The sequence below is a fragment of the Macrobrachium rosenbergii genome, chromosome 13 (genome assembly GCF_040412425.1).
Source record: "Macrobrachium rosenbergii isolate ZJJX-2024 chromosome 13, ASM4041242v1, whole genome shotgun sequence".
Classification (NCBI taxonomy): Eukaryota; Metazoa; Arthropoda; class Malacostraca; order Decapoda; family Palaemonidae; genus Macrobrachium; species Macrobrachium rosenbergii.
In genome coordinates, this window is record NC_089753.1 from 27983711 (window position 1) to 27999558 (window position 15848).

The following is a 15848-nucleotide window of genomic DNA, read 5'->3' on the forward strand; positions in this document are numbered from 1 at the left end:
AATTTGAGAGGGGAAATATTATTGTTATTAACTTGTGTTTAGATCTTTTCAATGGAATATTTAGAAAATGGCAGTGACAGAGTAACAGAGTGTCTGACCAGGGAGCGTAAGGTACTTCCTGATCATGGAGACGTTCCAAAGGAATATGAAAAAATGAAATCTGTTTTTAAATTGTTAGCATTCATACTTTTTGGTGAAGAAGCATGCTTATGCTGGCATGTATAGACAGGAGAGTGACTGGTTTGTGTAAATTTGGGGTTATTAGGTAAGAGAATGCTGCCTCCAAGGCTGTTTGATATACTGTATGAATAGAATGGTGGGAGAATTTAGTAAATGGATTAGAAAATGGGGTTTCAAATTTTCTGAAAGCAGCAAGGAGCAGCTGATGTTTGCAGGGGATACAAATAATGAGTGATGATCGTAAGGAAAAACTGCAAAGACTGGCAAGTGTGTCTATAAGTAATTGTAAAGGGAGAAGAAATTATGAAATCATCATGGTACATGAAAGCCAAAAACATGTACCAGTGAAATTCTGATACCAAAGGAGGATATGTGGAAGTGGTAGTAGGTATTAGTAGGTACATTCTGACAACATGCATTTTGAGTAAGGAAGGTAACAAGGCAACAGGTCCGCAAGAGAAAACTGCACACCTATGGAAGCATAAACTGGTACGTAAGAATAGGTTGCTGAGCCATGTCTCCTGTATAGGAGAAATGTGTGGATGGAGATTATTGAAGAAAAACGATATAAGATGGTGAAAGGAGTAATGGCTTGGGAACTACTGGCTCGATGGCATCAGCCTGCTGTTGGAGGGAAGGGACCCCAGTGGTTCTCAACCTTTTCATTACTACGCCCCCTTCAAGTTTCCTTCCCTCCACGGCCCCCTTGCATCTATGAATAAAATTCCCTCCCAGATTTAAAAGAAAATGAAAAGAGAGAGAGAGAGAGAGAGAGAGAGAGAGAGAGAGAGAGAGAGAGAGAGAGAGAGAGAGAGAACGGGGTGTTTTTATTCTTCTGGGAATGAATTAGTGAGCTACTTGACACTGCTTCTTAGCGAATCTTGTTAAAGAGAATAACGAATATAATTAGAGAATTTTTTTTATTTTTCATTAGGGCTCGCGTCCCCCGTGGAAACTGCTGACGCCCCCAGGTTGAGAACCACTGTTAAAAAGCTCCAGGGAGCACCGAGAAGAGGTGGAAAGCAGAGTCAACATGGTGGGGTAGGGGTCGACAAGTTGCTGGGTGATGCAAGCCATTAGGTAAATAAAGCAACTGACGGCGTTTGAGATGTAACAATGGTTTCAAACTCTCACGACTTGGAATTTTAGAGAGATGAAACCAGCAGTTTTTGAAAACATATCACAGGAAAATCGTTTTATGGCTTTTGATAACATTGACAGACTGGCAACAATACCAGACGCACATAAACGAAAACTTTTTGAAGCAAATCTTTATTCAAAAGTATAAAAGAATTTATTTTTGTCGCTGCCAAGAATAAAGCGGCCCGCGCAGTGTTGTTGCTGAAAGACGTACACAATACCCCCAGATTTTTTGTTTGTTTCATTCAAGACTAAGAAAGGAATTTTGTTGTTTCTCTTTTTGTTAAAATTTTTTTTTGTGCACCTCTTTTAAAAATTTCTAATCAGTCGTATTCGGAGGAGAAAGGGAGATGGTTCCTAAGAAAGAGAAATGAATTTAATTTTCGGGACTTTGTGGCTTCTACTAAATCTCGCATACACAGAAAACGCGTAGTTTATGAAATAAACATAGGTTTGCGTGTTAGTGTATTCTAAGTGCACCCACTGGCACACAGAATATGTATATATGTGTGTGCGTGTGTGTGTATTTGTGTGCATTACAGGCGTACCCACTGGCACATAGGGACGCATTGCAAGCGTGCTCCCCTGGGGGTGAACAAACAAAATTGCACAAAACATTATCCTAACTTGGGAAGCCCGTAACGCATCAACCTCGGCAAAAAGTTGCCCTACGGGATAAAGCGAGGGTTTTGACCTCTATCCGTTTCTTACGAAGCTCGAGATTAAAAAAAAATCCTCTCGTTGGCAGTTCTTTCTCCAGAGGCGAGGCACGCAGGAACGAATAAAAAATATCATTCAACAAGGAAGTCTTTCGAAAGGATAACTCGACAGGATTCTTGTAGCCATTATTGCCCACCAAACGCAGCCGTGATCAGTCTTTTGAGAGACGGAGGCGAAAGAAAGTAGGGCGGAGGAGGTCGGTCCTGGAATGACCTCAATTGGCAACCGGAGCCCAAAGGAACGGCCCGAGTATAAATACCGGCAGCTTCGGAGTCCCGGACAAGCTGAGTTCTGTGCCCTCGTCGTCCCAAGAAGCAGCAAACGACTCTCTCCTGGTTGTTCATCATGAAGCCGGTGAGTTGCAGGTGGCGTTAGTGGAACCTCGTTGATTTATACACAAGAGTCTCCTTGAACAGTTTTCACAGACTCTGAAACAACTAGATTTCTCTACAGGGAATACTGTAGTCTCTTTGTCCCACAGTAGTCAGATTCAGTCTTTGCAGTTTTTCGAAAATTCAACTCCCCTTACCCCAAATTCACACAGGCAAATTTATATACAAGCACACACACACGCATACACATACAGTATATGGCTGTGTGGTTTAAGGCGTCACTGTAGTCCTGAGTTCTTGTTCTTCCGTGGTTCGAGCCGGGTGTTAAAGGACATTTGTAGTTTAATGCTTGTATGTGAATCACGGTGATGTGATAAAATTCATTCACATATATATATATGTGTGTATATATATCCATACAAGAAATCTGAGGTCCTATAAAAACACAGTTCATATAAGAAATACTACATTTCTTCCATCCTGACCACTTGTCAATCCACAGATGATCAAGACAGAGGAATCAGCCTTAACATTTTTCTTTCAATTTTTGCTTCTCCTTGACTTGTCCATCAGAAATATTCTTATACATGGGGCGACAAAGGTTCCTCACCTCTCTCCAAATCCTCCCTGAGGGGAATATTTTATTTTCCCTTATTGTCGAGTCATCTCAGATTCCTGAAGGGAATGGAGGTGTCCTGATTCAGAGAGAGAGAGAGAGAGAGAGAGAGAGTGTTTTGAGGAGCTGGACTGGATCAAATTATTTTGCCCAGACGTTTAATGGAATTTACTGTAAGTTCACCAACTCACTTCAAAGTGGCGTTGTAAGGATTTAATATTTTGTTCATTTTGTGCTTTTTCTGTTAATTTCAGGAGTTCGTTTCCACTTCTAGGAGTCATCCTCAATAGCAAATTCATTTTTGAGAAACATATCCTATCTACACATCTTTAGGTCGCACAAAAAAATCTTGTGTACTAAAAAATAATATTATACTACTTCGGGAGACATACAGGTGTTCGCCACTACCTTCCTAAATAATGATATCAAAACCTGGTTGAATACAAGCCACGACTCACTCGCTGGCTGGCACTTTGCCAGTCATCGTAAGGGTACCAAGCACTGGCCGAAGATGCATTTTCCACTCACGGTTGTCGACTTGTTTTCCTCTCGTTTGTGACATGTATGCAACAGACTACTGGCGTGTTTACATGTTTCGCCGTAGAGTGGACGCATCCTAACTCTCATGAGGAAATGTTTTTGTTCCTTTGTACTGACATATTTCGAATATTATTTCCCAGTTTGAACATCGGCAGATAATCTTAGTATTAATTTCTGGCAGTGACATTCAGTTAGTTCTTTGCAGTTGCCGCAAAATATCCTGATAATTTTGATCATCCTTTGCATTTCTCTGTGAGATTCATTCCTGCTAAGACCAATTTGTGGAATACTGAACTTCCTCAACTTTCAGCTGGATTGTCAGAATTCCAAAGTTTTTCACTTCATACTTTATTTATCTTGTATACATAGTAGTTGGGTTTATTATCTAATTTGTTTTTCCTTTATTTCTCTTTCTGAACCACAAATTAACGATTAGAGATGATTTTCCATTCAGTCTTGAGGCAAGATCTTATCCTGAAAGATGGCAAAGAGATTTTAACATTTGAGTCGCGGTTTAGCATGAAATGAATGCATGTCATCTCTGTTGTTTACATTCGCGAGACGAGGCTTTCTTCTTCTTCTGTGGTAAACTAATGATTCATTGTCTCATCGGCAGGTCGTCTTCGCCCTCCTGCTCCTGATGGCTCTCTTCGCCATGATGGAAGTGGCTCAAGCCATGCCGGAGCCAGAGCCGGTGCCAGATCCCCACCGTGGGTTTTATGGATACCGCCCCTGGGGCTTCGGTGGCTACGGATACAGGCCATATGGCGGCTTTTGGGGTTGATCCACTTGCCTGACGAAGAAGGTCACGGAAGGTGCTCTGTCGTTGCCGACGATCGCAAGTTCCTTCCTCTGGAAAAATCAATCGGTTTTTGGAAACTCCAGCAAACAAAGTCTTCTCTCGAAATCCAAACACTGTATTGTCTCTCGTCTCTTCTAATAAACGCTCATGCTTCTCACTGCCAATTTTAATACAATGATCCTTTTTGTAAATATGTAGTGCGCGACTAATTTATATATATTTATATGTAAAACCTATCACCTTCCAGAAGGTTTATTGCAGGAAATGATAGAAGCACAGAAACTGGAAAAAGAAGAAGAAAATAAGCAAAGAGGAATAGAGTAAACAAGAGAAGTAAAAGGAATAAGTAAAGTGTAGCAAATAAGGACTGCTGACAACTGTCTCACATGAATTTGTCCATCAGAATGGGATACACTGGGATTAACTGAACATATACAAGAGAAAATAAGAAGCTGTTATGTAAATAAGAAAAACCATCGTATTGTTTTCGATAAAAATGAGCCAATGTTGCAAGGGAATTGTTTGTGGTGATTATATAATATATATATATATATATATATATATATATATATATATATATATATATATATATATATATATATATATATAATATATATATATATATTCAGAGGAAGACGGACAAAAACCACACATCACTAGGCTGTCTTTTTTATTTTGTAGCCAACGTTTCGTAATTATCTGCAGAATTACATCCTCAGGGCCGTGCATAAGTTAAGTATAGCTTAGTTTTACCAGACCACTGAGCTGATTAACAGCCCTCCTAGGGCTGGCCCGAAGGAAAAGATAAAAAAACAATTATAACTACAGTCTTAGAATACATTTAAAATATTACAGAGTAAGAATGAAATAAACAAAAATAAAAACACAACCAACCTAGAGGTGAGACAGCAAGGAACTAAATGGAAAGAAACCATTAGCAGATGTGTGAGTATTTAAGGATGGTACGAGTTGTTTTATAAATAACGACTCTAAGATTGTAAATCTTGAGGGTGGCAGTATAACCGATGACACTCAACTCTTTGTTCTCAATGGAGGTTTCACATTGTTTTGAACGGTTACTGATATCTGAGTGCTCTGGGTTCGAGATTCTGCTACCTGTGCGGAAACTAACTCCCCGATGTGAGTCAAGGCGCACCTTAAGAAGCCTACTGGTGGATCCCACGTAAATCCCTGAAATACATTTAGGGCAAATATATTTATAGATGACATCAGAGGACGTATAAGGACACAGCTGATCCTTTATTTTAAACAAAGAGCCAATGCTTAGAAGATTTTCGGGAATTAATTTGGGTGATATGGCTGGGAAATGCTCTTGGATAATTTTCGTAAACCTTTTTTGACGGGTTAAGTCACTGATGTATGGGAAGGTCGCACAGAAATCAATTTTTTGCACCGTAAGGACTTCAGGTCTTCTAGAGAAATGTTTATTTTGTAATTGACTTAACTTTCTTCATACTAGCCTGGGTGGAAAACAGTTGCCTTTAAAGAAGTTAACTGGAAATAAAAATTATTGTGAAAGGCATTCCAGATATATATATATATATATATATATATATATATATATATATATATATATATATATATATATATATATATATATATATATATATATATATATATATTGTGTGTGTGTGTATAGTCTGTGCATGTATGTGTATTTTTTTTTCTCATCTGGAGAACTTTCTTTGGAAGTACACGAAGGGAAACATAAAACCTTGCGAAGCAAAACAAAGACGTAATTGAGAAAATATTGTGAAGAAAAGAAAAAACCACTGTATCATTTTTATTTTCTGAGATATGTCCTAATCGAAGGTCAGGGTAAGGTCAGGCAGTTAAGGCTTGTCGATAACAGCAGCTACGGTCTGTGAAGGGCTTTGGTGCCCTTGATGGAATATTCTCCTCACGCCTGATAAAAGAGATGTGCAGAGAGGAGTGTTAAATATACTGTTATTATTATCATTATTATTATTCAGAAGATAAACACTATTCATATGGAACAAGCCCACCAAAGGAGCTACTGACTTGAAATTCAAGTTCCCAAAGAATATTAGGGTGTTCATTTGAAATAAGTAACAGAAGGTAATAGGAACTACAGAGAGAAGAGATCAGTTATTAGAAAGGGAAAAAAGATATTAACTGATTAATGAAATAAACAGATAAAATACTGAGTAAAATACAAGGAGAGTTGGTTTCGATTAGTAATACATTGCCTCTTTGCTTGAACTTTCGAGGTTGACCATCGAATTCAGCCGGGTAGTAATTAGACGGGGTCACCAGGTGCCCTCTTTGATGAAGGGGGCCCAACAGGTTGAAGGGCGCGGTCCAAGAGGTGGCAGTTGTGGTCTGCTATGTTGTGTGGACCAGAAGCAAAATGAAGAGATTCAGAGTGGCGAGAAGAGATAGGAAGTGATGACAAGAGGATGCTGTAAAGATCTGGATAGACCAGAGATACTGGAAAGCGCTGGAAAGACCAGTGGGTAATGGAAAGCACTGGATAGATCAAAGGGTGCTGGAAATCCCTGGATAAACCAGAGGACGCTGTAAACATCTGGATAGACCAGAGGGCGACTGAACATTCTGGAAAGACCAAATGGTGCTGGAAATCCCTGGAAAGACCAGAGGGTGCTGGAAAGCGCTGGATAGCTCAGAGGTCGCTGGAAAGCGCTGGATAGACCAAAGAGTGTTGGAAAACGCTGGATAAACCAGAGGATGCTGTAAAGGTCAGGATAGAACAGTGTGTGATGTAAAATACTGGAAAGCGCAGGATAAACCAGATGGTGATGTAAAACGCTGGATGGACCAGAGGGTGCTGGAAAGTACTGGCTAGATCAGAGGATGCTGGAAAGCGCAGGACAGACCAGATGGTGATGTAAAACGCTGGATGGACCAGAGGGTGCTGGAAAGTACTGGCTAGATCAGAGGATGCTGGAAAGCGCAGGACAGACCAGGTGGTGATGGAATACGCTGGATAGACCAGAGGGTGCTGGAAAGTACTGGCTATATCAGAGGGTGCTGGAAAGCGACTGATAGGCCAGACGGTGATAGAAAATGCTGGATAAACCAGAGAGGGTGGTGGAAAGCTCTGGATAGACCAGAGGGTGCTGAAAAGTGCTGGATAGAACAAAAGGGTGCTGAAAAGTGCTGGATAGACCAAAAGGGTGCTGAAAAGTGCTGGATAGACCAGAGAGTGATGGAAAGCTCTGGATAAACGAGAGGGTGCTTCAAAATGCTGAGCAAACCAGAGGGTGCTGGGAAGCACTGCTGGATAGCCTAGAGGGTGCTGGAAAGTGCTGGGTAGACCAGAGAGTGTTGGAAAACGCTGGATAAACCAAAGGATGCTGTAAAGGTCAGGATAGAACAGTGTGTGATGTAAAATGCTGGAAAGCACAGGATAGACCAGATGGTGATGTAAAACGCTGGATGGACCAGAGGGTGCTGGAAAGTACTGGCTAGATCAGAGGATGCTGGACAGCGACTGATAGGCCAGACGGTGATAGAAAATGCTGGATAAACCAGAGAGGGTGATGGAAAACACTGGATAAACCAGAGGGTGCTGATAAGTATTGGATAGACCAAAAGGTGCTGAAAAGTGCTGGATAGAACAAAAGGGTGCTGAAAAGTGCTGGATAGACCAAAAGGGTGCTGAAAAGTGCTGGATAGACCAGAGAGTGATGGAAAGCTCTGGATAAACGAAATGGTGCTTCAAAATGCTGAGCAAACAAGAGGGTGCTGGGAAGCACTGCTGGATAGCCTAGAGGGTGCTGGAAAGTGCTGGGTAGACCAGAGACTGCTGGAAAGTACTGGGTAGACCAGAGAATGCTGGAAAGTGCTGGACAGACAAGAGAGTGCTGGAAAGCACTAGGTAGACCAGAGGGTGGTGGAAAGCGCTAGATAGAACAGAGGGAGCTGGAAAGCGCTGGATAGACCAGATGGTGATGGAGAGCTCTGGATAGGCAAGAGGGTGCTTTAAAATGCTGGACAGACCAGAGGGTGCTGGGAAACACTGCTGGATAGCCTAGATAGTACTGGAAAGTGCTGGGTAGACCAGAGGGTGATGGAAAGCACTGGATAGACCAGAGGATGATGGAAAGTGCTGGATAGACAAGAGGATGATGGAAAAACACTGGATAAACCAGAGGGTGCTGATGGAAAACACTGGATAAACCAGGGTGAGGGTGCTGATAAGTATTAGATAGACCAGAAGGTGCTGAAAAGTGCTGGATAGAACAAAAGGGTGCTAAAAAGTGCTGGATAGACCAAAGGGTGATGAAAAGAGCTGAATAGACCAGAGAATGATGGAAAGCTCTGGATAAACCAGAGATGGTGCTGGATCAAATGATGGAAAGAGCTGCTGAACAAACAAGAGGGATGCTGGGAAGCACTGATGGATAGCCTAGGATAGACCAGGGGTGCTGGAAAGTGCTGGGATGAGACCAGAGGGTGCTGGAAAGTACTGGGTAGACCAGAGGACCAGAGAATGATGGAAAATGCTGGACAGAGGGTGATGGAAAGAGCTGATAGACCAGAGTGCTGGAAAGCGCTGGATAGACCAGAGGAGATGGTGGTGGAAATGATGGAAAGTGCTGGATAGACCAGGGATAGATGATGAAAGCCCTGGATAGACCAGGGAGCTGGAAAGCGCTGGATAGACCAGATGGTGATGGAGAGCCTGGATGATGGAAAGCGCTGAGAGGGTGGAAAGAGCTTTAAAATGCTGGACAGACCAGAGGGTGATGGAAAGAGCACTGCTGGATAGCCTATAGTGTTGGAAAGTGCTGGATAGACCAGAGGGTGATGGAAAGCACTGGATAGACCAGAGGATGATGGAAAGTGCTGGATAGACAAGAGGATGATGGAAAGCGCTGGATAGACCAGAGGATGATGGAAAACACTGGATAAACCAGAGGGTGCTGATAAGTATTGGATAGACCAGAAGGTGCTGGAAAGTGCTGGTTAAATTACAGGGTGATGGAGACCACTGGATAAACATGAGAGTGCTGGAAAACACCGGATGGACCAGATGGTGATGGAAAGCGCTGGATAGACCAGAGGGTGATGGAAAGCACTGGATAGACCAGAGAGTGCTGGAAAGCGCTAGGTAGACCAGAAGGTGATGGAAAGAGCAGAATAGACCAGAGGGTGATGGAAAGTGCTGGATAGACCAGAGGATGATGGAAATTGCTGGATAGACCAGAGAATGATGGAAAGAGCTGGGTAGATCAAAGAGTGATGGAAAGTGCTGGATAGACCAGAGGGTGATGGAAAGCGCCGGATAGACCAGAGGGTGATGGAAAGCGATGGACAGACCAGAAGGTGATGGAAAGCACTGGATACACCTGAGGATGATGGAAAGTGCTGGATAGACCAGAGGATGATGGAAATTGCTGGATAGACCAGGGGATGATGGAAAGAGCTGGGTAGACCAAAGGGTGATGGAAAGTGCTGGATAGACCAGAGGGTGATGGAAAGCGCCGGATAGACCAGGATGAGAGCTGGGGGGTGATGGAAAATGCTGGACAGATGGATGATGAAAAGACAAGAGGGTGATGGAAAGCACTGGATAGACCAAAGGATGATGGAAAGCGCTGGGTAGACCACAGGGTGATGGAAAGGGCTGGATAGACCAGAGGGTGATGGAAAGCAATGGATAGACCAGAGGATGATGGAAAGCCCTGGATAGACAAGAGGATGATGGAAATTGCTGGATAGACCAGGGGATGATGGAAAGCGATGGATAGACCAGGGGATGATGGAAAGAGCTGGGTACACCAAAGGGTGATGGAAAGCGCTGGATAGACCAGAGGATGATGGAAAGCCCTGGATAGACAAGATGATGATGGAAAGCGCTGGATAGACCAGAGGATGATGGAAATTGCTGGATAGACCAGGGGATGATGGAAAGAGCTGGGTACACCAAAGGGTGATGGAAAGCACTGGATAGACCAGAGGGTGATGGAAAGCGCTGGATAGACCAGAGGGTGATGGAAAGCCCTGGATAGACAAGAGGATGATGGAAAGAGCTGAAGAGACCAGAGGATGATGGAAATTGCTGGATAGACCAGACGATGATGGAAAGCGCTGGATAGACCAGACGATGATGGAAAGCGCTGGATAGAACAGAGGATGATGAAAAGAGCTGGGTAGACTAAAGGGTGATGGAAAGCTCTGGATAGACCAGAGGGTGATGGAAAACGTTGGACAGACCAGAGGATGATGGAAAGTGCTGGATAGACAAGAGGATGATGGAAAGCGCTGGATAGAACAGAGGATGATGAAAAGAGCTGGGTAGACAAGAGGATGATGGAAAGTGCTCGATAGACCAGAGGGTGATGGAAAGCGCTGGATAGACCAGAGGATGATGGAAATTGCTGGATAGACCAGGGGATAATGGAAAGAGCTGGGTAGATTAAAAGGTGATGGAAAATGCCCGATAGGCCAGAGGGTGATGGAAAGTGCTGGATAGACCAGAGGGTGCTGGAAAGCACTCGATAGAACAGAGGGTGCTGGGGAGTACTGTTGGATAGAATAGAGGGTGCTGGAAAGTGCTGGATGGACCAGAGGGTGCTGGAAAGAGCTGGGTAGACCAGAGGGTGCTGGAAAGCACTGGATAGACCAGAGGGTGCTGGAAAGTGCTGGATAGACCAAAGGGCGCTGAAAAGTGCTGGATAGACCAGAGGGTGGTGGAAAGCGCTGGATAGACCAGAGGGTGCTGGAAAGCACTGGATAGACCAGAGGGTGCTGGAAAGCACTGGATAGACCAGAGGGTGCTGGAAAGAGCTGGATTGACCAAAAGGTGCTGAAAAGTGCTGGATAGACCAGAGGGTGATGGAAAACGCTGGATAGACCAGAGGGTGCAGGGAAGCGCTGGATAGACCAGAGGGTGCTGCAAAGTGCTGGATAGACCAGAGGGGGATGGAAAGCTCTGGATAGACCAGAGGGTGCTGGAAAGCGCTGGATAGACCAGAGGGAGATGGAAAGCTCTGGATAGACCAGAGGGTGAAGGAAAGCTCTGGATAGGCTAGAGGGTGCTGGAAAGGGCTGGATAGACCAGAGGGTGCTGGAAAGCGCTGGATAGACCAGATGGAGATGGAATGCTCTGGATAGACCAGAGGGAGATGGGAAGCACTGGACAAACCAGAGGGTTCTGGAAAGCACTCGGTAGACCAAAGAGTTCTGGGAAGCACTGCTGGATAGACTAGAGGGTGCTAGAAAGCGCTGGATAGACCAGACAGTGCTGGAAAGCGCTGGATGAACCAGAGGGTGCTGGAAAGTGTTGGGTAGACCAGAGGGTAATGGATGGACCTGAGGGTACTGGAAAGCGCTGAATAGACCAGAGAGTGCTGGAAAGTGCTGGATAGACCAGAGAGTGCTGGAAAGCGCTGGGTACACTAGAGGGTGATGGATAGACCAGATGTTGCTGGAAAGCGCTGGATGGACCAGAGGGTGCTGGAAAGTGCTAGATAGACCAGACGGTGATGGAAAGTGCTGGATAGACTAGAGTGTGCTGGAAAGCGCTGGGTAGACCAGCGAGTGATGGATAGACCAGAGGGTGCTGGAAAGTGCTGGATAGACCAGAGAGTGCTGGATAGACCAAAGAATGCTGGAAAGTGCTGGGTAGACCAGAGGGTGCTGGAAAGTGCTGGATAAACCAGAGGATGATGAAAAGCACTGGATAGACCAGAGGGTGCTGGAAAGCGCTGGATAGACCAGAGGATGCTGAAAAGCGCTGGAGAGACCAGAGGGTGCTGAATAGCGCTGGATAAACCAGAGAGTGCTGGAAATCGCTGGATAAACCAGAGGGAACTGGAAAGCGCTGGATAGACCAGAGGGTGATGGAAAGTGCTGGATAGACCAGAGGGTGATGGAAAGCAATGGATAGACCAGAGAGTGTTGGAAAGAGTTGGACAGACCACGAGGTGACGGAAAGCGCTGGATAGACCAGAGGATGCTGAAAAGCACTGGATAGACCAGAGGGTGCTGGAAAGCGCTGGATAGACCAGAGGATGATGAAAAGCGCTGGAGAGACCAGAGGGTGCTGGATAGCGCTGGATAAACCAGAGAGTGCTGGAAATCGCTGGATAGACCAGAAGGAACTGGAAAGTGCTGGATAGGCCAGAGGGTGATGGAAAGTGCTGGATAGACCAGAGGGTGAAGGAAAGCAATGGATAGACCAGAGAGTGTTGGAAAGAGTTGGACAGACCACGAGGTGACGGAAAGCGCTGGATAGACCAGAGGGTGCAGAAGGCATTTGATAGATGGCGTCAGTGAGGTGCTGGAAGAGAGGGGCTTGGTACACAGGAAGCTCCAGAGAGCACAGAGCAGAGCTGAAAAGGTGTCATCAGATGATGATGATGATTTAGTGTTATTATTATCCAGCCTTAACTTGGCATTTGAAAGATAAATCTGACAGTGACTTGTTTTGTTTTTCTCTGGAACCACGCCCATGCAAGGTAGAGGGGAATGGCACAGTATGTGTGTGTGTGTGAGAGAGAGAGAGGGCCAAAGTGCAGCTGATGAGACTATCCTGTAGATATGCCTGCATGAGCAGAAGACCCTCATTTCAGATTTACTATTTAAAGAGTTAATTTGGCCGCCAAAGTTATTTACTATCCTTCTCACTTTAATATATATCAATGATACATACACAAATTTATATATATATATATATATATATATATATATATATATATATATATATATATATATATATATGTGTGTGTGTGTGTATATATATATATATATGTATATATATATATATATATATATATATATATATATATATATATATACATATCTATATATTTATGTCTGTATGTGTCTGTGTGTATACGCATTACAGGCGCATGAACTAGTTTACAAAAATGTAACTACAAGAGGCGTTCTTCGAGAAAAAAAAAAAGCAAACCAGCGCAAAACATAACCTGGGAAGCCCCTGTTGCTTCAGCCTTTGGAAAAAAGTTGTCCTACAGGATAAGCCAAGGTTTTTGACCTGTTTCTCTCTCCAGAGGCACATAATAACGAATTAAATATTATTTAACAAAATGCCGTCGTTAGCAGGATTAGTAAATAAGATTCTTGTGGCCATTATTGCCCGCCAAACGCAACTGTGATCAGGCTTGTGAGACGCGAGGGGAGAGGAAGAAAGTAGGGCGGAGAGAGATCGGTTCTGGAGCGACGTCGATTGGCAACCACAGGGCAGAGGAACGGCCCGAGTATAAATGCAGGCGGCTTCCGAGTCCCAGACAAGCTGAGTTCTGTGCCTTCGTCGTCTCAAGACGCAGCAAACGATTCTCTCCTGATTGTTCATCATGAAATCGGTGAGTTTGACTCTGTTGCAGTCACTTGCACCACATGGCGTCAGTGGGACCTCGTTGACTGATGCACGAAAGTCTCCCAAAACAGTTCTCATAGATTCTGAACCGACTAGATTACTCTACAGGGAATATTGTTATTACTCTCAACTTGTGATATATGTATGCAACAGACTACTAGTGACTTCTTTAGGCCAGGTTTTAGTGTAGTGTTGACTTACCCTAACTCTCCTGAGGAATTTTTTATCCCTTTTCCCTGACTTATTTCGAATATGTCTCCCTGTTTGGTCATCAGCTTGTGATCTCAGTATTCCTCTCTGACACCGTCGTTCAATGAGCTCTTTGTACAGACTGCAAAATATTCTAATAATTCTTCTTTTCATTTGCATTCAGACCTTCCAAGACCATGTTTTCTGTGAGGTCTATTGCTGCTGTGACCAAACTGTGGAAGAATGATCATCCTAATCTTGTAGCAGAATCGCTGGAACTTCAAAAGTCAAAGCTTGGTCCTAAATCCTTTTCTTGTTGAAAAAGTTAACATGAGTTTCACTTTACAGTTTATTAGTTATTTATTTTATTTATAATACTTTACGATGTTGTTCGTTTAACTATTATATCCCTTCCTACACCAAAAATTAACGCTAAGCGACAATTTTCCTTCAGTCATGAGGCTCAATTTCATCCTAAAAATAGCTGCTTAAATTTTGAAAACGTAGTCTCAGTTTAGCATGAATTCAATATATATCATCTCAGTTGTTTACATTCGCGAGACGAGGCTTTCTTCTTCTTCTCCTTTGGTGAATTGATGAACGTTTGTCTCATCTGCAGGTCGCCTTCGCCCTCCTGCTCCTAGTGGCTCTCTTCGCCGTCATGGAAGTGGCTGAAGCCATGCCGGAGCCAGAGCCGGTGCCAGGTCCTCATGGGTTTTACCGCCCATGGGGCTTCGGTGGCTTCGGATACAGGCCATATGGCGGCTATTGGGGTTGATCCACTTGCCTGACGAAGGAGGTCACGGAAGGTGCTCTGACGTTGCCGACGATCGCAAGTTCCTTCCTCTGGAGAAATCAATCGGTTTTTGGACACTCGAACAAAGTATTCTCTCGGAATCCAACATTGTATTGCCTCTCGTCTCTTCTAATAAATGCTCATGTTTCTCGTTGCTAGTTTTAATACAATGCTCCTTTTTAGTAAGTATGTAGTACCTGACTAATTTATAAGTATATATATATACACATACACACATATATATTATATATATATATATACGTATATACATAAATTTCTGACTCACATCAGGATCGAACCCACGTCTTTCAATTGAAAGGCAAGACTTGTATGACCTAGAGGGCAGCGCCCTTGCCTTTCAATTGAAAGCCCTGGGCTCGATCCTGACGTGAGTCAGAAATTTATTTCTATTCCACACGTGACCGTGTGTTGATTATTTCTATACACACACACATGTATATATATATATATATATATATATATATATATATATATATATATATATATATATATATATATATATATATACATATATATATATTATATATATATATATATATATATATATATATATATCCATTTAACAATATATATATATATAGGCTAAAAAAGTGATATATATTATATATATATATATAAAAGCACTATATATATTTAAAGAAAAAGCATTTATATATAAAGAGCGGAACAGAAGAAGGAGGTCAGGGCCAACATATATATAGATACCTATAACACCCGGATATATATAAACTATATATATTATAAACAAAGCAAATTGGAAGTAACTGGTGCAAGGTTAATTCTTCTACGTATCAGGTTCTCCACTTTCTTCATCCATTTAACAATAGGCCGGTGTTTCGTATCTGTCGATAAATTTTCCAGGCTGAAAAAGTGATGAACTTAAACAGTAACTGTGTATAAACAGTAAGAGGTATACACATATACTTAAAGCCATGTTAAAGGACAATTTAAAACAAAAAATCACGAGCTATAAAAATTTGTTCAAGGAAAAAATATTTAAAAAATGGAAGCCATTTCATCCTTAGTTAAAGAGTTACCAGGAAGGAAGGAGAGAATTATCGGTTTCAATCTCAATGGTAAATTTATCAGTTCTGGTGCTGTGTAGAAATGTTCCAAAAATGCGTCAGCATGGTAGTCAAATCTAAAAGGGCAAATGTATC

General features: G+C 42.8%; 2 long non-coding RNA genes across 2 annotated transcripts; both read left to right on the plus strand.

The window, feature by feature from the left end:
• The first annotated feature begins 2259 nt into the window (after nt 1-2259).
• On the plus strand, nt 2260-4487 carry LOC136844640 (uncharacterized). Its single transcript, XR_010854937.1, has 2 exons — nt 2260-2394; nt 4145-4487. It is a non-coding gene; the product is annotated as an uncharacterized lncRNA (long non-coding RNA).
• Nucleotides 4488-13290: 8803 nt separating this feature from the next.
• On the plus strand, nt 13291-14818 carry LOC136844641 (uncharacterized). The gene is made up of 2 exons (XR_010854938.1): nt 13291-13668; nt 14491-14818. It is a non-coding gene; the product is annotated as an uncharacterized lncRNA (long non-coding RNA).
• The last annotated feature ends 1030 nt before the right edge of the window (nt 14819-15848 follow it).